The sequence below is a fragment of the Phascolarctos cinereus genome, unplaced genomic scaffold (genome assembly GCF_003287225.1).
Source record: "Phascolarctos cinereus isolate Bilbo 61053 unplaced genomic scaffold, phaCin_HiC Scaffold_2;HRSCAF=192, whole genome shotgun sequence".
In the NCBI taxonomy this organism is placed as follows: domain Eukaryota; kingdom Metazoa; phylum Chordata; class Mammalia; order Diprotodontia; family Phascolarctidae; genus Phascolarctos; species Phascolarctos cinereus.
Genome location: NW_027555625.1, coordinates 169,700,084 through 169,726,819, shown reverse-complemented (window position 1 = coordinate 169,726,819; position 26,736 = coordinate 169,700,084). Strand labels below are relative to the sequence as shown.

Below are 26,736 nucleotides of genomic sequence, written 5' to 3'. Positions count from 1 at the left end.
ATCTCCTATAATTGTATGTAGTCAAGCCTCTTAATTCTACTACACTGGTCACTTTCTGTATTATATCATACTAATTGTAAATCTTGTTTTTTGGGTCGTTAAGTAATAATATTCTTTGAAAATATTCATTTGGCTGACATCTCACTCTTTCTATTAAGACTTTGCATGTGGAGATAACATTTGAAATCTTAACACTTCATACTATCTCTACAGCACAGGAGACTTTCATTCTGCTCAGAGGGTGCTAAAAGATAGTTAGCTGGCTAAGAAAGCACGGAGTAGTATGCTGGGAGTAATTTCGCAGAAGACTATAAAAAGTCTAGGTGGCACAATGAATAGAGTGTTGGGCCTAGAGTTAGGAAGATCTGAGTTCAAATGCAGCTTCAGACACTTCTTTGCTATATGACCCTGGGCAAGTCACCTAACTCTGTTTGCCTCAGTTTCCTCATATGTAAAATGAGATGAAGAAGGAAATAGCAAACCACTTTGCCATTTCTTTGCCAAGGAAACCCTGAATTGGGTCACGAAGAGTTAGACACGACTGAAATGGTCAAACAACATCAACTACAACAACACCAGAAAACTAACTCACTGCCCACTTCCTACCATATTAGAAGTTCCTAGTATGGCTCTACCCTATCTGTTCGCTTTGATTTGAATTAATAAGAGATATCACACCCACCCACATTCAAAGGTAAATATAAAACATAGAGCCAACTATAAATGATTCTTAGATTATTTTTCATTAGTTTTCATCCTTTGCTGTAAACTATTTGTGAAGTTAACTCTGTAACACCAGACTTCCAGAGAAAATGCCCTAGGACATTAATCCACTCAGCTTTGGAACTGGGACCAAGTGACCCTGGCTGGTGAGCATAAATTTCTATCACCCATTATACCTAGTCTTCCCCAGGCATGTTTCATACCCTGCTCTTCACTCCAGCCATCTCTTTGCCATCTGTCCTACTCCAACATAACCCTCTTGCTCCTAACACTATCTTTCCACCTCTTGCTCTTTAAACTATAATTAGACCAAAACTACATTGCTTTTGAGACAGGTGTTTCAGCTCCTTTCTAGCACAGGTCATCCTTCCCACGATTTCTATGCTTGAATTCCTCAACAGTCACTGCTCCCTTGCATGTATTCTCTCCCTCTATCACAATGTGAGCTACTTGAAGGTGGGGGCTGTTTTACTGTTGTATTTGTATTCTCGGTGCCCAACAAATAAGAAATGCTAAATAAATGTGTTTTAATTCCTTCATTCATTAACTGAGATTTTATGGCACTAATTTATTATGTCTCAAGTTTCCTATCATAATCAAAAGCTTAAATTTGGGAATCTGCTTATGTTATTTTTTCCATTTTTTATTGGCTGACATTACATCAAAATGAAAGTTTTCATTTTGCAAACACATTGTGCTTCTAAATATAAAGAAAATATTCAGCAAAGGTTGAGCTGAAAGATGTTCTTCAAAATTTCATATTCAAAATTAATGAATTAGATAAGAGGAGGAAATTTGATACTTGTTCATTTTAGCCAAATTGGGAATGACTAGTTTCATACTTATAAGGAAGAGTCATGCTATGGCTAATGTTCCCAAATTTGAAATCCATTTTGAAAGGCAAATGATCCCATATCCTGGTATTCCCTATAAGCTTTTCTACCTATTAACTCTAACTAAATGCTTGAACAAATCAAGAGCAGATAAGCTAATGTCACTCCTGATAATTTGCTTTGTTCACCATCTGAAGAGAGGGAATGAAAATGTCAAGGAGAAAAAAAAGGGGGACACCAGGAAAAGCATCTGACTTGTATAGTGCAGTTTGTCTTTAAGTCATGTCTCTTTCCAAGAAATCACTGACAGAATCTACACTTGGCTGTAGGTAACTCTCTTATTAATTAATCAAGATCAATGAAGCTCCATCAATAAAAACCTTCACCAGATCTAAGAGGTCAGTCTTAGATGAAGAAAGGCATATCTGGAGAGCCTTGCAGTTTTGATTCCTTACTTTCTGCACTTACCCAAGGTAATCGGAAAAGCATTACCCATGGGCCAAAAGGAGGTCAAGTGGTTCCCTAACATACAAGAGGTACCTCTTGATGAGTGGCCCATGTGACACTCCTGTCTGTCACTCTCTCCCATTTCTATATTTACCATCAAACAGACAATTGTATGTAACAGGAAAAATAGAAGTCTGTTCCAGGCCAAGGTCCCAACTCTACAATTTCATATTTTTCCAATGGATCACAACAATCTAGGCAAGGCATTAAGGCTGGGCTTTGGGCACAAGTGGTCCTTAAGCTTAATGAAAGTGAGGAGAATCCTTCCAAACAGTGTTAAACCTTATTCAATTTGAACAGTAATCAATTTTTATTATTTTTTTTTGACACATTGTTTTAATGGATGTAGGGAACAGGGAATAAGAAATATTTCCTTGGCAATAATCAAAGAAAACTGTATTGAGGAGGTATAACTGGAGGGGTTAAAGATATCCGCCCTCTTATTATGTACACTGTGCTATTGCTGCTAAACTTGTAACATTCAAATGCTTTTCAAAAATATTAAAAATTGATCACTGAGGGAATCCCATTAATGCAGTTGTTCCCCTACCCTCTCCATTGGGCAAGGTCTATTACCCAGAGTTCATTCATCTGACTATTGGAGTTAGGCTTTAGAAGGATATTCAACACACATGACATTAATGGTACGGACAAACTGATCAAGTGCAATACTTGAGAAGGGCCACTAGGTGGCAAGGTGGACAGAACACTGGGCTGGGAATCAGCAAGACTCATGTTCTTGAGTTCAAATCCAGCCTCAGACACTTACTAGCTGTGTGACCCTGGACAAGTTATTTAACCTTGTTTGACTCAGTTCTTCATGTGTAAAACGAGCTGTAGAAGGAAATCGCGAACCACTCTAGTACCTTTGCCAAGAAAATCCCAAATTGGGTCACAAAAAGTCACTGAAAAAAACTGAACAAACACAAAGAAACTTTAGAAGGAAAAGAGGGTATTCATATAGCCTCCAGGAAGACTATTAAAAATCCGGAGTCATTGGCCTCACAACCTCATTAATCCAAAGTTGACTGAGTTTCTGGAGACAGGGGAATTGGAGCTCAGGAGGGCTACACAAAAATTCCAGGTAAGGTCCATCCAAGAAACCAATAGACCAGATGTGAGAGCACCCAACCCTATGATACTATATGCGTAATATCCTTTACATGCTATATAGAAGTATTCGTCTTGTTCCACTATATTCATTGTAGAGATAGTTTTCCAGCATTATGTGAGTAATGTGTCATTTCAAGTCCCTAATAAATTCTCGTGATTTTGGAAACCTAAAAAAGAACTTAAAAACCAAAATAAAAGTTTATATTTTAAAAAACTTTTTAATTGTAAAGCCTTTCCAAGCCTATCTAGAACCATGATAAAGAAACTTCATCTATTGGGAACCAATAGCTCAAATGAAAAAAAAATCATTAGAGACACCCAAATATAAATCATTTGATTCATCAACTTTCAAATTTCAAAGAAACATAAATTTGTCTTCAACAAGGAATAAGCTTAAAAAAAGATGAACTTCACTTCATATTGCAGTTATTGAAGGATTGGTAGAAAAAGAATAAATAGAACCAAATTGTTTGAAAATAAGAGCAGAGGAGAGAAATGGAAAAGACAGATGGTGGAACAGAGAGAAAGAAAGGGAAGGAGATCATTTATCAGACTTAGAAGAAAATAAAGGAGGAGAGACAAGAAAGGAGAAGTAGGAAGGAGAAGAAAAGAGAGAGAGGAAGAAGAGAAAGAAGAGAAAGTGAGAGCAGGATACAGGGGTTGACAGGAAGATTTACAAAGGGAAGTTAATGCTATTTCTCCTACCTGGAATACTTTCCTCCATCCTATCCATACTCCCCATACCATTCCTCCACCAATTCTACCTATTAATATATTGTTTATTCTTAAAGTTTAAGCTCAAATACAACTTTCTAAAGAACGCTTTTTTTTAGTCATTCAGGTCAGACCTTCTAAAAATGCCATACCACTTATTATCTGAACTACTCATGTGAATTTTTTGTCTTTGTAGGCTACAAACATCTATGTAGTACCCAGTCCCCACCCCATCACTGATGGGACCCCAGAAAGCTCTAGCAGACTAAAAAAATCCTTTATGAGTCAAAAGCTTCTCTAAACTATAGCTCATAAGCCCCTACCAGCTTTGTCCACTTTAACTAGTCAAAGGACTAAACAAAGACTAAAACAAAAGCATTTTGTAAAACAGCATAGCAATAAAATAATAATGGAACATTACTGCCAATTAACCTGATGCTTACTCACACAAATACGCAGATCCTCAAAGGGAAATGTGGATATTCACAAGAATGGTGCATGGAGCATGCATATATAGGGAACATGTATAGACAGAGCACCATTATAAAGGATAAATATGTAGAACACACATGCAAGTAGGGCACACACTCAGATGGGCGACACGCTGAAGACATCGTAGCGCTACTTCTGTATACTGGTAATTTGGTTACACTCTGCTCTGCACTGGGGCTGCTCACCAGTGAGCACTGCATCTCTTATATTCCTTGCTTATTTTTAGTTGTCAAGCCATGTTCAGGGCTACCCAATATTCTGTTCATCCACTGAGGAATGCCGTGATTAGTAAGTCACTCCCTTCCAAAAGAGGTCTACACCTCTCTTGGGCTTTTCAGTTATTTCTATAATAGCACTAGAGATAGTGCTGTGATTTGTAGCTCCAGCACGGGAGGACTATAGAATTTTAAAGGAGATATTTCAGTTTCCCACTTGGACTCAGCTCTAGCCTTCAGGTAAAAGACTATCTTCAACATTATCCACAACTCTCTATAGTAACTACTGGGAAATGTTGTGGTTAGTAAGTCCACAGTAGAAATCTACAATTCTTTCAGTCAATGGATAAGAACAATTTCCCCTGAATCAAGTTGCAACATTTGCTCCTTTAACTGTTCTCTTCCTAATCATCTCCTCTCTCTTGGTTCAAATCTCAATTGGTTTGTAGGAAGAAACTCATTTTAATTCTTTGTTTTTATCATAGCCCCCTGGTGGGGCAAGCATTCCTAGGTATCTAGTTCTTCGGATATAAAAATCAGGTAAGTAAAAATGATGGGGAAGCTCCTCCAACCATCATGCTCCTCTGTGCTATGCAAAAACACCCTAATTGACAGATCTTCAAATGCTCCAATTCTTCAAGCTTTATAAACTGGACTGATTGTTTTTCTAAAGTATCATGGGTACAGGAAAGGTGAGACTTACTCCCTGAGCTGGCAGCTAAAATGACTAAAGCCCTGATTCCAAAGGCCAGATCTATCTCCACATCCCTGTTGGCAGCTCTCTCCCTACTCACCGCTCTTACATAAACAAAATAGAAATTAAGTTATTTTTCTATGATATATGTATCATACTCACATAGTTACTATCAATTCATAATTATTTTAACATTTAAATAGAATGGGATAAAAGAAAATGCCTATTTGCAGTTTTATTTAGTTAAAATTTTTCCTTTTTTAAAAAACAAATTTAGACCAATTCTCTACAATTAAAACTTCAAGTTTCATCCTGCAATGAATATATAGTACAGTCACACCCAATTAACATGGATATTGTTCAAGAGGCTAATTTGCCTAAATGGAACTCCAAGCAAACAAATTACATCCTTCTTAAGAGATACAATGAAACATGATTTCAGCTGAGAAGGACCTGGTGATGAGGCTATAATTTTTTTCTTCTTTTAATAAAGGGAGAAATATCAAATCAATAAAAAGTAATTAACAAGTCTGATTTCAATTCGGATTCAGGGTAACAACACTCATCTGCTAATCTGGATATCCTTAGACTTCACACTTTTGAGTTCCACATCAATGTTTCATCATAGAGTAGAGGTGATCAAGACTATGCCATTGAAGTGTATGCTATAGAAGGTTTTTGTTTTATTTTGTTTGGTTTTGCTTTTACCAAACTGTCAAGACTTCAAGTAGGGTCATGATGACAGAATTCATCTGTCCAAAGACCAGTCTTGGTACGTATGGAGTGGCTGATCAACAAAGGCATCCTTTTGGAATCAGGTATGACACCAATGGAAATAACACTCCATGTCAGCCAAAAATCTAGTCAGATCAAACTGGTTTGATATGTAGAGTATTATTAAAGGCTTAAATCTTGAATGGATAATATCCACAGTCTAACAACCTAGATTTGTTTATCTGTTTAATTATTAATTTTTCATCCTCTACTTTTACAAACTGGCAAGACTTTTATATCTAGTTGTCAACGGGATGTAAGGTACTTGCTCGATTCTTTTTTTCTTTTTGGCAATTTGGGTTAAGTGACTTACCCAGAGTCACACAACTAGTAGGCTAGGTCTAAGGCCAGCTTTGAACTCATTTCCTCCTGACTCCAGGGCTGGTGCTCTATCCACTGCGCCACCAAGCTGCCCCCTTTCCCAATTCTTAATAGGCATTTTTGATTAGCGACACAAGTGTCACTACTGCCTGTTCCTTGAGAGATTATCTTTCATCAACTCAGTATATATCTTATATTTACATAGTTATCTTAATGTTTTCTCCCCCATTCCAATGTATAATCCTTTAGAGCAGAGGCTCTGTTCTTTTTTTTTTTTCTTTGTATCCCCAGTTGGGCAGTCAATATGTCAGTCAAAAAGCATTGATTAAGCACTTTCTAAATATTAATGCCAGATACTATGCTAAGGATTGGGAATAAAAATATAGGAAGAAATAAAGATTGTCCTTGTCCTTTTCCTCAAGGAACTTACATTCTAGTAGGGGAATAATACAAGGAACCTGAAAGGGATGCAGAGATACTCTTGGGGGAAGCAGTGGAGAGGGTACGTAACTGGTTCAGGTATACACTTTATTATTTTTTTGGTTTTTTTTTTTTTAGTGAGGCATTCTGGGTTAAGTGACTTGCCCAAGATCACACAGCTAGTACATGTCAAGTGTTTGGTCTGAGGCCGGATTTGAACTCAGGTCCTTCTGACTTCAGGGCCGGTGCTCTCTCCACTGTGCCACCTAGCTGCCCCCCAGATATACACTTTAAATGGAGGTTCTAAGAGGCACTATCCAATCAGAGGTACAGGCACCAGAGGTGGAGGGTACTTTCAATGTGTGATTTTCCAGAGTTGGTCAGGATAAAAAGCTGGAGCATCATAGAGTAGATCCAGAACACAGCCTGGAGAGTGACACATAATAAGAACCTAATAAATTCTTGTTGATGGAATAAATGACTATTCCTCGTTTTACTACTGGCCATCATCATCCAGTCCAAGCTGGAGCTCACTCAGGGAAGGTCAACCAAGATCATAAGACACTGGAGGTTCAGTTGATTAAACAGGGAATGTTTAGCCTGAAGAAGACTTAGAAAGAACATGGTAGCTGTTTAAAGTATATGAAGAGCTGTGGTGATGAAGAGGGATTGTGTTGGTTTTATTTGGCTCTAGATGGCAGAAATAGATGCAACTGGTGGATGTTTGCAAAGTCAGATTAAGATTGATGTAATGAAAAATGTATAATTATCCGAACTGACCAAAACTTAATGAGTTGGTTGGAAGACAGTGGTCTCCTTCCCCTCTCTCCTTCCCTCACTAAAGGTCCAACAAAGATTAGATGACCACTTTAAGAGGATGTCGGAGACAGAATCTTTTGGTTAGGTGCTAATTGAACTACTACAAATGGACTCTAAGATTTCTTCTGATCTGCAACTATTTGTATAACTAGACACACATCACAAATTAACCTGTAAAGGATTTCCCTGTGTGAGCTGAGGAGTACTACTGCCCCCCCCACTTCTCCATCCCCAAGCCTCCCAATTGTCCCACTTACCAATTAGAGTTGCTGTGAGGAAAGTATCTTGTAAATCACCAGGGTTCTATTTAAATATGAGTGATATTCGCTACAATATTTTCCAGTCTCCTCCTTCCTAAGTATCACACTGTTTCCTGTGCAGCAACAGACTGGCATAACTCAAAGCCTGTTAACAATTTTTTGAAAAATCATGCTTAGATATTATCACTAACCACATAGAAAAACATTCCAATATCCAACTGTTCCCATTGTTTCCCTAGCCACAGTTACTCCCAAGGCTATCATCTAATCAGCAAATATAAAATAGGCTTCCAGAGACCAGCCATAGAAATTTGAGGTTCTCTCATTAGCTACCTTCTTCCTCAACATTTCCTTTTTCATTAGCATATATTAAGAGGGATGTGGAAGGATAAGAAGCAAATGCCTGTTTTTCATGAAGGTAAAAATTTTATTTCTTCCTGAAGCTTGGATAGAATTCAATTTGAGGTATCTTCCCATCCTCCTGCTCCCCCTTAGAATATTATATTTTCAACACTGAAGCCTAGAATTGTTTGTGTGTTAAAGGTTCATCTAGCAAGCTTATTTTTTTTTTCTTGTTTTAGGCAGTGGGGTTAAGTGACTTGCCCAGGGTCACACAGCTAGTTAAGTGTTATGTGTCTGAGGCCAGATTTGAACTCAGGTCCTCCTGAATCCAGGGCCGGTGCTCTATCCACTGCACCACCTAACTGCCCCTAGCAAGCTCATTTTTCCTGAAAATTTTCCTTAGACCACATGTCTATTAACTAATATATTAACACACTTCATTTGTAACTGTCATCAGGAATACAATCAACATGTGATGATTTTGTTTTCAATTTCTTGGAGCCTCACATTCTCCCTGGCAGCATATGAGATCATCTGACATGTTCAAGTGTAATGATATACCAATGGATGCAATGAGGAGGAGAAAAAAAAAGGAAAAAAAAAAGTAATGCTAGATCAGGATAGGTCACAAGGACCCCTTATTTTTCATTTGAACAAAGTGAACATTTTAGTAAGCCATTTATGAATGTGGACTTTAGTATCTTTGGATGCTGACATTCATTCTCATTCTGTATTATGAGAGGACGATCTGACTCCAGCCTGCCATTCCACGCTTATTCCACATTATTCCAAATCATAAAGTCTCCATCTAGCCAAATTGGCCTCATTCCTATTTAAGGAACATCACATTCTATCTCCTACCTTTACCAGTGAGGTAGCAAGGTGGCATCATGAATAGAGTGGCAGATTTGATGTCAGGAAGACCTACCTTCAGATTCTGCTTCCAATATACAGATCACTTAACATCTCTGAGCTTGAGTTTCCCATTTACAAAATGAAGGGGCTTGATTTACTTGCAAGATCCCATCTAGATCCAAGGCTATATGTTCTAACACATCCTTTGTCCAGGCTATCCAATGCCTAAAACAACTGCCCCTTTACCACCACCTTTTATAATTCCTGACTTCTTTCAAGGCAAAGGCTGGTATGCCACCTCCTACGGGAAGCTATTCTTGAAACCTTTAATTGCTATTGCTCTCTCCTTCCTCATATCATCACTCATACTGTATATTGATTGTATCCCCTCTCCCCTCTACAAATAGAAATGCCTTATCGGCAGGAATTTTCTGTATCCAGCACCTCTTCCACCTGGTGGTTGCTTAACAAAGCCTTGTTGGGTTGGATCTCAGTAAGCTAGTGTTCTGTCTTAATCAAAATGAGTCTGGATTGCCTTAGGCTACAACATGCTGTATTAATTGGATGGTAAGTCTGTAGTCAACTCTCTGATAGACAAGGAAGTATAAATCTTTATCCTTCAAAGTACAGATCGAGCCTTGATTACTTCAGCCTACACTGACTTTCTTCCTCTCTAAACTCGCACAGCATGTAGATTTGCCTGGGCACATAATTCAGCTTTTCTTAGATGCAGTTCTTCTGTTCTCTTTTATTCCACATATCAATGTTTTCTCTATATAATAAGTTTCACAAGGGAGAAGACTGTGTCTTACACTTCTTCCGTGGCTTCCTCAGCATTTAGAGCAGTGATAGGCACAGACCACCAGTGATTGGTGTCCAATCAATCAACAAGTGAGGTAAGACACTTGCTGACATCAATTTAATACTTAATTCTCAGCATTAGAGATTCCCTTTGGTAACAGATGCATTAAAAGTTCACTTTAAAGCAACAAAGGGAGAAATAAAAGGATTTTTTTGTTGTTTGTTTTAAAATAAGTACTTGTGAAGGGTGATGAGACAGAAACAAATGAGGAATTGAAATTTATAAAAGGCTTTAAGGTTTATTAACTGTTTTACTTACATTATTTTATTTTATCCCAACAGACACACTAGGAGTAGGCACTATCACTGCCATTTTGAAGACTGGGTAAATAGAGGCTCAGAAATGGTTACCTAGATAAGGCTATTATCCTTTGTTCTTGAAAAGGACTGAAATGACATCCCTATGTTGGAGTCAAGTTACAGGTGTCAGCCTGTGTCTGATCTGACCAATAAATGCCACAGGTCAGGCACAAATAGTCCATATGAACATCTGGGGTGGAGGTATCTCTAAATTTGTGCATCTCATGTTTCTTTTGAGCTACTATAATTCTGCTTTGCTCATAAAGCACAGTGCCTCCTTTGATGCTGGCATGCTACGCCAACTGGTCCTTTGCCAGTATCTCTCATGTCACGTAATCAATTCCAAAATTCTTCAGAAAGACTTTGAGAGTGTCCTTGTTTCACTTCTGACTATTGTGCGAATGCTTGCCTTGTTTAAAATAGTCTTTCAAGCAAATATACTTTTGGTATATAAACAACATGGCCAGCTCATTAGAGTTGCACCCTTTGCAGCAGAGTTTGAATGCCAGGCAGTTTAGTTTGAGAAAGGACCTCAGTGTCTGGTATCTTATCCTGCCAGGTGACCTTCAGAATTTTTCTAAGACAATTCAAATGGAAGTGTTTCAGTTTCCTGGCATGGCACTGATAGACTGTCCAGGTTTCATAGGCATACAACAATGAAATCAGCACAACTCTGTAGGCTGTCAGTTTGGTAGGCAGTCTAATACCTCTTCTCTCCCACACTTTTCTTAGCAGCCTCTCAAATACTGAGCTAGCTCTGGCAATGTGTGCCTCAACCTCATTAGCAATGTGCATATCCCTGGAAAATATACTGCTGAGGTGAATGAACTTATCCACAGTATTTGGAACTTCTCCATATGCTGTAACTGATGGTTCCACATATGGATGGTGTGATGTGCTGGCTAGTGGAGAACCTGTGTTTTCTTGGTGTTAGTCAAAATTAGCATAAGCAGCAGAGAATAGATCCATACTTTGTTACACCTCAGCTTCAGAGGCTGCATTGAACGTACAAACATCTGCAAACAAAAAACGATGTACCAACTCTCCCTCTCCTTTAGTCTTCGTTTGTAGCCTTCCCAAGATAAACAATTCACCATCCGTACAGTAGCTAACATTAATGCAATGTCCATCTTCATTGAAGGCTTCTGACAGCATTGCTGAAAACATCATGCTAAAAAGTATGGGTACAAGCACACGGCCTTGCTTCCCTCCATTGGTGACTGGGAAAGCACAAAAGCATTGCCCATTATCCAGAACTGGGGGAAGTTATAAGGCAATTGTGAAACTGATGTACAATACTGATGAACTTCTCTGGGCAACCAAATTTTGACATAATTTTCCGTAAGCCTTCACAGCTGAGAGTATAAAAGGCCTTGGTCATATCAGTGAACATTGTGTACAGACCTCTGTTCTGCTCCTGGCATTTCATCTGGAGTTGGCAGGCAGCAAAGACCATGCTGACTGTTTCTCGGCCCTTTCTGAAGCCACACTGGCTCTCAGGTAGGTAACCATCATCCAGGTGAAGGATCAACCTATTTTTTTTTCCTTACAAGTTTAATAGAGCTACAAAATATCAGATGGGCTCAAGTCTGAAGGGGTGACTATGGTACAAACATTGTTAACACAGCACCTGGTCATTAAAAGTGAGAAAGACCTGGCAGGCTCAGCCAGCTGGTGTTGCCTTGAGGGAGGGAGGAATGATCTGAATGAATCGGGCCCCATGAGGAGAGGGTATGCCCAGATAGCCCACACTGGGCTCTCTCTAAAAAGGCCTTCCAGTTAGAAGCTTGGGGGAAGATCAAGCACATTTGTCCTACAGACAGTAGCTAGTGAGTCCATAGGCCCCATGGGGGGGGGGGGCATCTGCAGCTGCAGAGAGCTGCTCAGTTCTGCTTAGAGACGTATTCCTTACTCTCCTGAACATTGGGCTTGATGGTGTCACTGCCTGGTTTCCATCCAGCAGGGCACACTTCATCATGCCTGTCTGTAAACTGGAAGGCCTGGACAAGCCACAGAGTTTCATCTACAGAGAGGCCCACAGGTAGGTCATTGATGGTGATCTGGTGAAGGATCCCTTTTGGCATCAATGATGAAGAGACCCCTGAATGAAATTCCCTCATCTGCCTTTAAGGCCCTATAGTCTTGATCAATGGTATGTTTGGGGTCAGACATCAATGGGATATTTACAGCTCCCAGTCTACCATTCTTCTCGACAGTGTTGACCCCGGCAATGTGGCAGAAGTGTGAATCCACAGAAGCACCAATTACTTGGCAGTTGAGTTTCTTAAATTCTCCAGCTCTATCACTGAATGCAATAATCTCTGTGGGGCACACAAAAGTGAAGTCCAAGGGGTAGAAGAACAACACAACCTATTTCTCTTTGTAGTTGGAAAGGCTGATGTCTTTGAACTGCCGATCTGGCATAATAGCTATAGCTCTGAAATTGGGGGCTGGGTACCCAATCTTGGCATTTTCTGCCGCCATGTTGACAGTAACAGCTAGGCTCTGCGGACAAGTTCAGAGGAAGGACGAACACATGAGGAGGAGCTGGAGAAGGCCAGGATCAACCTATTAAGGAGGACTCTGGCAAGAATCTTGCCAGCAATGATTAAGACAGAGACCCCCCTGTGACCATCACAGCACAATCTATTCCCTTTACCTTTATAGAGATAGACAATGGAAACATCCTTGAACTCCTGGGGGATAACTTCCTCTTGCCATATAACCCAGAAAATTTCAGCCAGCTTTTGTCTGGGCAATGGACTTTCCACCTTGTAAATCTCTGCTGGAATAGAATCAGGACCAGGTACCTTGCCACAGGAGAGGAGCCTAAGAACTCCAAGCACTCTCTCAGCCTAGCAATTGGCATGCCTGTTCCCAAGTCATCCAGGATGAATCTCTATAGACAATGTTGGCCTACCTGAAACTCATTCCTCAATGATTAACATGCTCCCATGCCATTATTCTCTCCCCATCGAGGTGATTCTGAAGCCCTAACTGCCACTGTTCACACCGTGCTCTTGGTCCTCCCCACTGCCTCCCCTTTCCAGCTTGTTGCATTTTTACACAGACCTGATTTACAGGTGGTGCTAGGGGAACAGGAACATTCCTTACTCCCCCTGCCACTACCTGGCTTTCCTCCTAATACCATCACTCAGGGTCCCACAAGGCTCTGCCCTGGGCCCTCTTCTCCCTCTATAACTATTTCACTTGGTGATCTCATCAGTTCCCATGGATTTAATTACCATATTTATGCTAATGTTTCTTAAATCTACTGATCCTGTCCTAACCTCTGTGCTGACCTCCAGTCTCACATCTCCAACTGCCTTTCAGACAGAAATGAATGTCCAGTAGACATCTTAAACTCAAAACATCGAAAACTGTGTTCATTATCTTTCTCCCTCAACTGTCCTCCATTAATTTTTCTATTACTGTTGAGGGCAACACCATCTTCCTAGTCCCTCAGGCTTACAACCTCAGCACCCTCCTTAGCTCTTCACCATCTCACCCCTTGCCCCAATCTGTTGCCAAGGCCTGTAGATTTCACCTTTACACCATCATTCGAATATTCCCCTTTCTCTCCTCTGATACTGCCACCACCCTCATGCAGATTCTCTTCATTGCATGCTTGGACTATTGCAATACTCTGCTGATGCGTCTGCTTGCCTTAATTCTCTCCCCTCTCCAAACCATTCTCCATTCATATTTATTTTTCTAAAGCAGGTCCAATCATGTCACTGCCACCGCACCCCCCCCCACCTCCCACTCAATAAACTCCAGGGCCTCCTATTACCTTCAGGATCAAATACAGTGTCTTCTATTTGATATTCAAAGCCCTTCACAACCACCATCACCCCCACACTTTTCTAAACTTCTTCCACCTTACTCCTCACCAGGTACTCTTTGATCCAGTAACAGTGGCCTCCCTGGCTATTCCTCAAACAAGACACTTTGTCTTTAAGCTCTGGCAATTTTCTCTGGTTGTTCCCCATGCCTGGAATGATCTTTCTCCTCATTCCCATTTACTAGCTTCCTCCAGGTCCCAGCTAAGATCTCATCTTCTACGAAAAGCCTTTTCCAACCCTTCTCAATTCTAAGCTCCCTTTTAATTATTTCCTATTTTCCTTCATACAGCTTGTTTGTGCATAAGTTTCCTTGTTGTCTCTCCCATTACACCATGAGCTTCTCCAGGGGAGGGTTCCCTTTTTGTCTCTTTTTGTATCTACAGCATTTAGCACAGTGCCTGGCACACTGTATGTGCTTAATAAACATTTGTTTACTGACCAACTCTGTAACTCTCTCCCCATGATTCATAAAACTCAAATTTATCACTTGATCAAGATTCTGGTGGCTGCTGTCTACAATTGTCTAGGGTACTCTTCTCCTTTCTTTAATGCGTTAAGGGTCTGATTCACGGTCTTCCTTTCCTCCCTTCCTCCTCTCCTCCTGCCCTCATTCTAAGGTACTTTAACAAACACATTGATACTGCATCAAATACCTTAACTTCCCAGTTCTACACCTTACTTATCTCCCATGAGCTTCTTCATTTCTTATCAGCTTGCACTCCTTGGCCTGGACTCCATTAAGCCTCCATGATGTATACCTTCTTCCCTTTTCATCTTCCTTTTGTATATTGTCTTCCTCTATTAGATAGTGAGCCCCTTGAAGTCAGGGGTTGTCTTTCTTTTTCATTTTTGTATCCTCAGTACAGTAGAGCAGCACATAGTAAGCACTTAACAAATGTTTATAAACTGACTCCACCCCACTGCACAACACACAGGGATAAGTCATATCTTTGATCTTGCCGTAAATCACAAATATATCACTTTCACCTTCATAAACTCACCAGTTCTTTTATCTGATCACAATCTGTAGCTCTTCTGCCTCTTCTCCTGTGTTGCAAGCCCTAGACCTATCCTTCACCCTCACCATGGCCCCCAGTCTCTCTACCCCTCAATTCTGTCCCCATCTTGACCCCTTGGTGAACCAGTTCTACTCTACCTTGCCTCTTCTCTCAATTCTCTTTCCTGTCTTTCTCATCAAAGATCTTGCCTTGCCACGTTCTAGACTTCTTCTACCATATGCTGCCTTCACTCCTATATGTTCAATGCTGAATGAACCTGAAGACAATCATGAAATCACTCTAAGTCCAGTAGAAATCTATGTTACATAATCACAATTGGCACTCCCTGTGGCAAGGGTAATGCTTTCACACCACCCTAATTAACTCACCATCCCACATGTCATAGCAATTCTTCCAAACCTTCCCATCCCTCCTCAAATATTCTGTGGCTCCCCCCATAGTCCAACCTCTTGGCCTTGCCTTGTACTTCAATGAAATACTGGTGGCCATATGCCAACAGCTTTCTGGTTGGTCTCTCTGACTCAATTCTCTCTCCATTCTACTCTCTCCTCCACTTTGCTTTCAAATTAATCTTCCTAAAGCACAAGTTGGACCCCATCATTCCCCTTTCAATCAATTCCAGACCCCAGTGCCTCCAAGATCAAATTTAAAATCCTCTGTTTGGTTTTTATAGCCCTCCACAATCTGTTCCCTTCTACCTTTCCAGTCTTCCTCCTCAAACACTAGTCACCCTCTTATTCTGCTACGCAATAGCACTGGCCCCCTTGCACTAGACACTATATCCTGACTCTATACTCTTTCAAAGGCTATTCTCTATGCCTGGAACTATCTCCCTCCTAGTTTCCCTGGCTTTCTTCCAGTTTCAGCTAAAAATTCCACCTTTTACAACAAGCTTTTCCTTATCCCCTTAATGTTAGTGCCTTCCCTAATTTATCCTGTATATATCTTGTTTGGACATAGTTTTATTGCATGTTGTCTCCCTCATCAGGCTGTAAATTCCTAAAGATCCAAGACTGTCTTTTGCCTGTCTTTGTATTCTCTGTGCTTAGCTCAATTCCTGGCACACGCTAGGTGCCTAATAAATGCTTGCTGACTGAATGGTACTAGAGTACCTACAAGTACATGTTTTATCTTCCTATGGCACAAGTTTATAAGGAGGGAGGTCTGGTAGACCTCAGCACTAGATATTTACTGACCTAGATGCCCAAGCAGACCTCTCTGCTCCATACTCCAAACATTCACATCTTTTACTCACCAGTATTTTAAATGACAAGTTGCAGAAGTGGATACTAACCCCCCTATAATACCCCTAGGTTCAGGCATCAAAGAACTTCAGAGGGGATATGGAGGGAAGGAGAGAGGAAATAAGTAATTATAGAATGCCTATTATATGCCACTGTGCTAAATGACACACATATATATATATATATATATATACATATATATATGTGTGTGTGTGTGTGTGTATGTACATATATATAATATGTATATAAATACACATATAAATATACATATATAAACACATACGTACATATACACATACATATTATTGTACATGTATATACTATACACACACATGTGTATTTCAACCCTCACAACAATCCTATGAGATAGATGCTGTTATTATCTCCATTTTACAGTCGAGGAAACAGAAGCAGAGGTTAAGTGACTTGCCAGAGGTCACACAGCTAGTACTTGTCTGAGGCTGAATTTGAAATCTGGTTTCCTGACTCCAGATGAATGATGTGTCACTAGTTCAACAGCAAAGCATTTCGGAAAGTCAAATGAGTTCAAATAAAACATATGATCTTAAATAATGTATTCCCTAACCTAAGAACATGGTACCATCAAGGAAGGTCAATAAAGCAAATTTAATATTCCTTATTATAACACTTTTAAAGGGCTTACAATAGCAAATAAAAATACTCATATCCATTAAAGGCCAATTATTACATGATAGAACACTCCACTTCATTGCCTAATGTCTACTGAGGGAACTTTCCTCACCACTAAGATTACTACTGTAGGGCCTTCACTCCTATACATTGTGAATGTTATAAATACAAAAACAGAGCACGCTTAAGGAGATTCCTTGCATATACAATCCACAGCAGCTGCATCATGGAATATACCACTGCCTTAAGTTAACATATTAACTTGTGTCTCCAGCTTCGAAAGTCAATTTTACTTTGAAAACATCAAGTGTATAAATAATTAAACACATTCACATTTTTCCCAATGCATAGAACAACCTTAATTTAATAAACTGGGATCAAAGACTTTTTGACATTAACCAATCAAATAGATAGCAGCTAGTGTTAAGGGACAGACATGCCACCATTCTTTGCCAGGCCCTCCTTTTAAATGAGATCTGCAAAGTTTTGCCACTAACCAGTGGTATGTAGTGACTGTACTTACCATGATATGTTCTACAGAGAAGAGAGCCCTTGGGATCCCTTAGAACACTTTCTTCTCTGTCACCTTTCTTACCCAGCCAATTACCAAAGGCTGTCATCAGCACCACACAAACCTCTGATATTTATCCCTTCTAGTCTATATTTCATAATCTAGTGCCGCATCCCACCCCACCACCTTTCCAGTCTTCTTACACCTTACTCCCCACTGTGTAATCTTTGTGCCAGTGATACTGGTCTCCTTGCTGGCCCATGAATAAGAAATGCCATCTCTGGGCGCCAGGCATTTTCCTCTGTCTGTCCCTCATGCCTAGAATGTTCTCCCTCTTCATCTCTGCCCCTGGCTTTCCTGGCTTCATTCAAGTCCCAATTCAAATTTCACTTCTTTCAACCCCTCTTCATTCTAGTGCCATCCTTCATTGAATTATTTCCTAACTTTATCTAGATGTAGTTTGTACACATTAGTTTGCTTGTTGTCTCCCACATTAGATTGTGAGCTCCTTGAGGGCAGGGACTTTCTTTTGTCTCTGTTTGTAACCCCAGCACTTAGCACAGTGCTTGGCATGCAGTAGGCGCTTAATAAATGCTTACTGACTACCTATCCACCCCTATATCCAGCCACTATAGATCCTTACTTCCTGATTTGTCATGCAGTCGTTTTTCAGTTGAGTCTAACTCTTTGTGCCCCATTTGGAGTTTTCTTTACAAAGAGACTGGAGTGGTTTGCCATTCCCTTCTGAAGCTCATTCTAGAGATAAGGAAACTGAGGCAAGCAGAGTTAAATAGTGTGCCCAGGGACACAGGGCTAGCTTGACTCCAGGCTGGGCACGCTATCTACTGGGCCATCTAACTGCCTCACTTCCTGCTTAGACTACGGTAATTATTTGCTAAATTATTTTCTTCCATAGCCCCACCCTTTCAACAACTCACTTTAACCAACAAGTATTTATTGAGGGTCTATTATGTGTCAGACATTGTACATAGAGTACAATACAGTAAAAAATAAGTACATATAGTAAAAGCAATCTCCACTCACAAGCAACTTACATTCTAATGGAGACAACAAACATATACACACACATATATGTGTGTATGCATGTATATGCACATATGTACAGAATAATAAAAAGTGATAAATATAAATGAATGCAAAGTAGTTAAATACTACATAGCTTAGTAGAAAGGGCACTACATGTAAGGTTGGGGGGGGGAGACAGAAAAGACTTCACATAGAACAAGCCTATCCATTCTTCTGCCAGACTTCTTCTTTATTCCTTGAGTTGTCCATGAAACTCCTCTGCACAAAAATCTTCAGTGGCTCCCTATTACATATTGCATAATGATGTATAGAGTAATAAATATTTGTAAAATTCTTTTCATTTGCCTTGCATTCACAGCTTTCTTCTATATAGTACTAACTTAACCTTACTCCTTTTCAATTTACCACACATTAAGTAACCAAATATTATTTTAATATTTATTTTCATATTTTATAAAGATTAGTGAATCTAACATATATTTGTTGTAATATTCTTGGAAAGGGAGAGAACTAGATATATACATGGTATAACATTTCCTAGGTAAATGTAACTAAAAAATGAGTCTACAACCTAGGGCCTGAAATATATCTGGACAGTCGGGCAGATACAGTAACGGACCGACATTTCCAAAAGAAATCATTTGGATTTTGTACCATGCAGTACAGTCTTTAAGTAGGGTCATGTGCAATTAATCTGTGGACCAAATATCAATATGTAAAGTCATGCCCCATTCATTACAACATTTTATTTTAACACTACATAGAATCTTACTCACTTTGATGGAAGTCAGCTATTAAGATCTTACTTCCTCAACCTATTTAATCTGCTGAATTTGCTGTGCTTATATTTATAAATTTACATATAACTTATAAATTTATAAATGTGTGCACCTTAAGACCTATGGCACCACAAAATATACTCATTTAGGGATATCCTTCATAGTCATCTCAAATGAGAAAGTATATGAAGTTGTTTACAAACCTGGAATCATTACACAAATGTCAGCTATTATCATTTCAATTACTATGACTGGCAAACCAATCACCTTCTAGCTCCTTCCAGGCCAGATATGAAAAATGTGCATTTTTTGAGCTCCTTGAACCTGGATAGGAGTTTTAAGCTTAATTTTCAGGGATAGGATATTGTTGGGAGGGGGTTCTCCTTAGAAGTGTCATAGATTTTATCTAATCTTATCTTCAGGAAGATCAAAATATTTTCCTATCATTTTAAAAATTCTGTTTAGAAAGTCTGTTATTAGAAAAGAGGCTAAGAAAGGATGAATTTCAAATCTCAAATTCTGTCAACAATCTTTAGGGTGAAACTGAGTTCTTTGGTCATTCTGTATCATAGCTTCCTCCTGTTGAAAGTGTTCTACCTTCTGTCATATGTGTCTATGTACTACACATGTCATATCCATTAATAGCTGCACTAAATGAAGATAGTCCTTGAGGTCAGAACTCTGGGTTTGAGCCCCACTTTAAATGCTATATTTGTGATCATGGGCAAGTGACAATCTTTCATAGCCTTGGTTCCATCATCAATAAAATGGAAATAATAATTGCATTAACTGTCTTACTAGATGGTTGAGAAGGAAGTGCTTTGTAAAAGAGTTATACAGATGAGAGTTTCTATTTTTATATCTTAGCACAAGAACAGTAGGCTTTTAATGTTTGATGAATAAAACTTGAGAGAATCTCATCTGATCACTTAGATATCTGTTCTAAAAGCTTTATATCCTAATCTAGAGCTAGGGTCCCAACACAATGAGAATTCAGAGCCAAGTCCCACTTATGCTGTTTATTAAAGGAAATAAATGAAAGATCTAGCAATGGATGAGTACAGCTCCATGTGTATTCCTTATTCCCCACACCATGATGCACTAGTGACTTCCAGGTGGCATCACTCATATGTAAAGTGGCTTTTTGTTTTGAAGTGTTCCCCTATTCATATAAATGGAATGTTTATACAATCTAACACATAAATAGAGGATGCTTATTTGGGGTAGCTAGCCAGTCTCCTCTGTGCCATACCAAATGTTTGGAAAGAGGGTAGTATTTGGAATGAGATCAAAAGGGACATTCTTAAGTACCCAAAGGATGTGATTTCTTAGGAATGAAGAGAAAAACTGAGCCTGGTATATAATTCAAGGCTGTATCAATAACTAAAAGAAATCATTAATAATTAAAATATCTAGCAATTATGTAGCACTTTAAGGTTCACAAAGTCCTGGATCTCATCCACTAAGTTGGAATATATTTTTGAAATATTTATTTCAGAAACATGAACCAAAAATGGTCACTCTTATACTATAGAGACTATGGGTATTACACATTCAGACATAAGAATTAAGGGTATTCAGTAATACATTTATGAACAAATGAAAAAGCACTTATTAAGTGCTTACTAACTATATGACAGGTACTATTTTAAGGGGAAAACCATCTCTGATCTGGGACAGATTATAATCTAATAGGAAGGGAAAAAAGATAAAGGGGAGTGAGGGCCAGAAAAGAGACTCACAGGGAAATTAATTGACATCAGAAGTAAACAATATGTATAACTTGGTGCTCATATTCTCTCTCCAGTGATTTGGAGAACAACCAGCCTATACCTGTCCATCCTATCTGATTACTGTTATCGCTCCCTGTAAATACTTCATAGGAAGTCTACTCAATATTCTGGGGCCCTTCTTCTACTTCCCTGAGTACTGCATAAAGGCCCTATTCTCCAAACATACTTTTCCTATCCATTGTTTACTCTCCAATTTCTATGAAAAATTAAATATATCTTAGATGACTTTTCCTTAAATAGTAACAGAATTATTACTTACTTAGTATTCATTTAAAGGCTACACTATACAGCAAAACCTACAAGGAAAACTTTTTCATGCATTTAGTTCTTGTTATAACATTCTAGCCTCAAGTTGTAAGAAGCTACAATGATCCATTTTGTGAGACACCAACTTCCCTGAAATTTGTAGGGCTCTTTTTAAAAATGACTAAACCTGAGAAGCAGAGCCACGATGGCAGAGAAAAGACAGAAAGTTGTCTAAGCTCTCCCCAGTTTTACTCAGAAACAGTGTGAAATCAATCCTCTAAAATGATTCTGGTGTGACAGAATCTACAAAAAGATGAAGTGAAACAATTTTCCAGCTTAAGATAATGTAGAAGGACTTCAGGAAAAGTCTGTCTCACTTGGGTAAAAAGGGTGCGCAGCCCAGTGCAGATAGCATTTGGGCAAGCCAGTGGAAGGCTCTTGATCACAGCACAGATCAGTAACTGAGGTCCCTCAATCCTGACTTAGTAGGCCAGTGGCACAGTAGGCCAGCTGTGAGGCATCCAGACCTAGTGTAGAAGGCCCACCCCAGAATCTTCAGTTCAACAGCTAGCCTGGGGCACTCCAGCACAATAGGCAAGCTGCCAGCACCTGAGGCCCCAGGCACAAAAGCCAGTGAGCAGGACCTTAGAACTGAAGGAGCTTGAGACAGTGTCCCCTATGTCCCAGAGGAAGAGCTCAACTTTAAAAGTAATGCAATAGACTAGAAAATGAGCAAAAATCAGAAAAAAGATCTGATCATAGAAAGCTACTATGGCAACACAAATTCAGAAGAGAACAACAATGTCAAAATGCCTTATCCGAAGGGGAATATAAATTGGTCTCAAGCCCAAAAAGCCTTCTTGGAAGAGCTCAAAAAAAGATTTTAAAAATCAAATAAGAGAGGTAGAAGAAAAATTGGGGAAAAGTGTTATGTAGGATAGAGCCAACACCTTGGAAAAGAAAGGACAAAAATTGAATGAAAAAAACAATTCCTTAAAAATAGAATTGGCCAAATGTGGGGGGAAAAAATCCCCTAAAGAAAATGACTGAAAAAGTAGAACTGGACAAATGGAAAAGGAGTCATAAAAGCTAACAAAAGAAAGTACTTCCTTAAAAATTAGAATTGGGCAAGTGGAAGCTGACTCTGAGACATCAATAATCAGCCAAACAAAATCAAAAGAATGAAAAAATAGAAGAAAATGTAAAATACCTCATTAGAAAAATTATTGACCTGGAAAATAGAAGCAGGAGAAACAATTAAAGAATTATTGGACTACCTGAAAACCATGATAAAAAAAAAAGAGCCTGGACAGCATCTTTCAAGAAATTATCAAGGAAAACTGCCCTGATATCTTAGAACCAGAGGGTAAAATAGTAACTGAAAGAACCTACCACCAATCACCTCCCAAAAGAGGTCCCAAAATGAAAACTGTAAGAAATACTGTAGCCAAATTCCATAATTATCAGAATAAGGAGAAAATACTACAAAGAACCAGAAAGAAACCATTTAAGCCACAGTCAGGATTACATAGGACTTAGCACTTCTACATTAAAGGATCAGAGGGCTTGGAATATGATATTCCAGAAGGTAAAGGAGCTTGGATTGCAACCAAGAACCAACTACCCAGCAAAACTGACCATAATCCTTCCAGGGAAAAGATGGATATTCAATGAAATAGGGGGCTTTCAAACTTTCTTAATAAAAAGACCAGAGCTGAACAAAAAATTACATCTTCAAATACAAGACTCAAGAGAAGCATAAAAAGATAAACGGGAAAGAAAAAAAATGTTATTCAATAAGATTGGACTGTTTACATACCTACATGGGAAGATAATGCTCATAACTCTTGAGAACTATATCTATGTTAAGGCAGTTAGAAGGAATATAAATAGATAGATGGTGTGGGCATAAGTTGACTTTGATGTGATGATATAAAAAATCAAGGAATGACAAAAAAGGATTGTACTGGGAGAAGAGGAAAGGGGGAGGAATAATAGGATAAATTACATCACATAAAGGGACATAAAAGTCCTATTACAAGAGAGGTAAAGAAGGGAGGAAGTGAGTATTGTTTGAACATTACTCTCATTTTATTTGGCTCAAAGAGGGAATAACATACACAATCAGTTGGATATAAAAATTTATGTTACCCTATAGGGAAGTAGGAGGAAAAAGGTGAAAGAAAAGGGAGGGGAAGCCACCACAAGGGAAAGCAGGAGGGAGGTCAGAAGTAGGAGAAAGGGGAAAGAAAGTGGAGGGAGAGCTAATAGAAGGGAGGGCAGATGAAGGAAGGTGGTGGTCAGAAGCAAAACACTGGTGAGGACAGACTGGGTGAAAGGAGAAAGAAAAGTATAAATTGGGGGGGGAATAGGATAGAGGGAAATACACAGTTAGTAATTGTATCAGTGATTGTGAATGGGATGAGCTCTCCCATAACACAAGTAGAGAACAGAGAGGATTAAAAATTAGAATCCTACAATACATTGTTTACAATAAACCCATCTGACACAAAGAGATATACACAGAGTAAAGGTAAAAGGCGGGAGCAGAATTTATTATGCTTCAGCTGAAGTGAAAAAAAAAAAAAGCAGGGGTAGCAATCCTGATCTCAGACAAAGTAAAAGCAAAAACAGATCTAATTAAAAGAGGTAAGGAAGGAAACTATATCCTGCTAAGAGTTACCATAGACAATGAATTAATATCAATACTAAACATATCTGCACCAAGTGGTATAGCATCAAAATTCTTAGAAGAGAAGTTAAGTGAGTTACAGGAAGAAATAGAGCACAAAACTAGTGGGGGACCTCAACCTCCCCCTCTCAGAACTAGATAAATCTAACTATAAAATAAATAAGAAAGAAGTTAAGGAGATGAATAAAATTTTAGAAAAGTTAGATACACTGGACCTCTGGAGAAAACTGAATGGGGATAGAAAGGAATATACCTTTTTCTCAGTGGTATGTGGCACCTATACAAAAACTGACCACATATTAAGGCATAAAAAAACTTTCACAATCAAATGCAGAAAGCCAGAAATATTAAATGCATCCTTTTCAGGTCATGATATAATAAAAAGTGTGTGTAACATAGGACCATGGAAAGACAGATTAAACGTTAATTGAAAATTAAATAATCTAACCTTAAAGAATGAGTGGGTCGAACAACAAATCATAAAAAGTATCAATAACTTCATCAAAGAGAATGACAATAATGAGGCAACATACCAAAATTTATGGGATGCAGCCAAAGCAGTACTTTGCAAAAATGTCATATCTCTAAATGCTTAAGTAAGTAAAATAGAGGAAGAGCAGATCAATGAATTGGGCATGCAACTAAAAAAGCTAGAAAAAGGCTACAAAACTAAAAATCCTCAATTAAACACCAAATGAGAAATTTTGAAAATCAAAGGAGAGATCAATAAAATTGAAAGTAAGAAAATTATTGGACTAATAAATAAAACTAAGAGCTGGTTTTATGAAAAAAATACCATAGATAAACAATTAATTTGATTAAGAAAAGAAGAAAACCAAATTACTAGTATCAAAGATGAAAAAGATGAATTCACCACCAATGAAGAAGAAATTAAGACAATTGTTAGGTGCTATTTTGCCCAACTGTATGCCAATAAATCTGTCAATCTAAATGAAATATATGAATATCTACAAAAATATAAACTGCCCAGATTAACAGAAGAGGAAATAAAATACTTAACCACATTTTAGAAAAAGAAATTGAACCAGCTATCAATGAACTCCCTAAGAAAAAAATGTCCAGGATCAGATGGATTTACAAGTGAATGAATTCTACCAAACATTTAAAGAACAATTAATTCCAATACTGTATAAACTATTTGAAAAAATAGGCAAAGGAGTCCTACCAAATTCTTTTACAACTCAAATATGATGCTGACAACTAAATCAGGAAGACCGAAAATAGAAAAAGAAAATTATAGACCAAATTCCCTAATGAATAGTGATGCAAAAATTTTAAGTAATATGTTAGCAAAGAGACTACAGCAATTTTTCACCACTATGACCAAGTGGGATTTGTACCAGAAATGCAGGGCTGGTTCAATATTAGGACAACTAACAGCATAACTGGCCATATCAATAACAAAATAGAAATCATATGATTATCTCAAGAGATGCAGAAAAAAAAATTTTGACAAAATATAGAACCCATTCATAATAAAAACACGAGTAAGAATAGGAATAAATTGGGCTGTCCTTAAAATAATAAACAGTGTCTCTCTAAAACCATCAGTACACATTATATGTAATGGGGATAAACTAGAAGCTTTCCCAATAAGATCAGGGGTTAAATAAGGATATCCATTATCACTATTATTATTCAATATTGTACTAGAAATGTTAGCTTTAGCAATAAGAGAAGAAAATGAAATTGAAGGAATTAGAATAGGCAATGAGGAAACAAAGTTATCATTCTTTGAAGATGATATGATGATATGCTTAGAGAATGATAGAGAATCAACTAAGAAACTACTTGAGATAATTAACAACTTTAGCAAAGTTGCAGAATATAAAATAAACCCACGTAAATCATCAGCATTTCTATATATTACCAACAAAGCCCAGCAGTAAGAGATAGAAAGAGAAATTCCATTTAAAATAATTATAGACAAAATAAAATATTTAGGAGTGTACCTGCCAAAACAAACTCAGGAATTATATGAACAAAATTACAAAACACTTTTTCACACAATTCTAAAACAATTAGAAAAAATATCAATTGCTCAAGGGGAGACCAACCTAGTGTAATAAAAATGACAATTCTACCTAAATGAATTTACTTATTCAGTGGCACACCAAAAAAAACCATATATCAAAAATACTTTATAGAGCTAGAAAAAACAATAACAAAATTCATCATGAAGAACAAAAGGTCCAGAATATCAAAGGAATTAATGAAAAAAGGTAAAAGGAAGGCAGCCTCGCCGTTCCAGATCTAAAACTGTATTATAAAGCATCAATCATCAAAACTACTTGCTACTGGCTAAGAAATAAAGTGGTAGATCAGTGAAATAGGTTAAGTACGTGAGACATGGTATTTAATGACTATAGTAATCTGCTCTTTGATAAACCCAAAGACTCCAGCTTCTGGGATAAGAACTCACTATTTGACAAAAACTGCTATAAAAACTGAAAAATAGTATGGTAAACAGTAGGCACAGACCAACATCTCACACCATATGCCAAGATAGGGTCAAAATAGGTACATGATTTTGACATAAAGGGTGATACCATAAGCAAATTAGGGGAGCAAGGAATAGTGTACCTGTAAGATCTATGGAGAAGGGAAGAATTTCTGAACAAACAAGAGATAGAGAACATTATGAA

At 38.3% G+C, this 26,736-nt stretch overlaps 1 protein-coding gene and 1 pseudogene across 1 annotated transcript in view; both read right to left on the bottom strand.

Annotated features, from left to right (window-relative positions):
- The window catches only part of PAK5 (p21 (RAC1) activated kinase 5), a 304,602-nt gene that overhangs the window by 207,582 nt on the left and 70,284 nt on the right, over positions 1-26,736 (bottom strand).
- On the bottom strand, positions 12,127-12,742 carry LOC110208074 (peroxiredoxin-1 pseudogene; annotated as a pseudogene).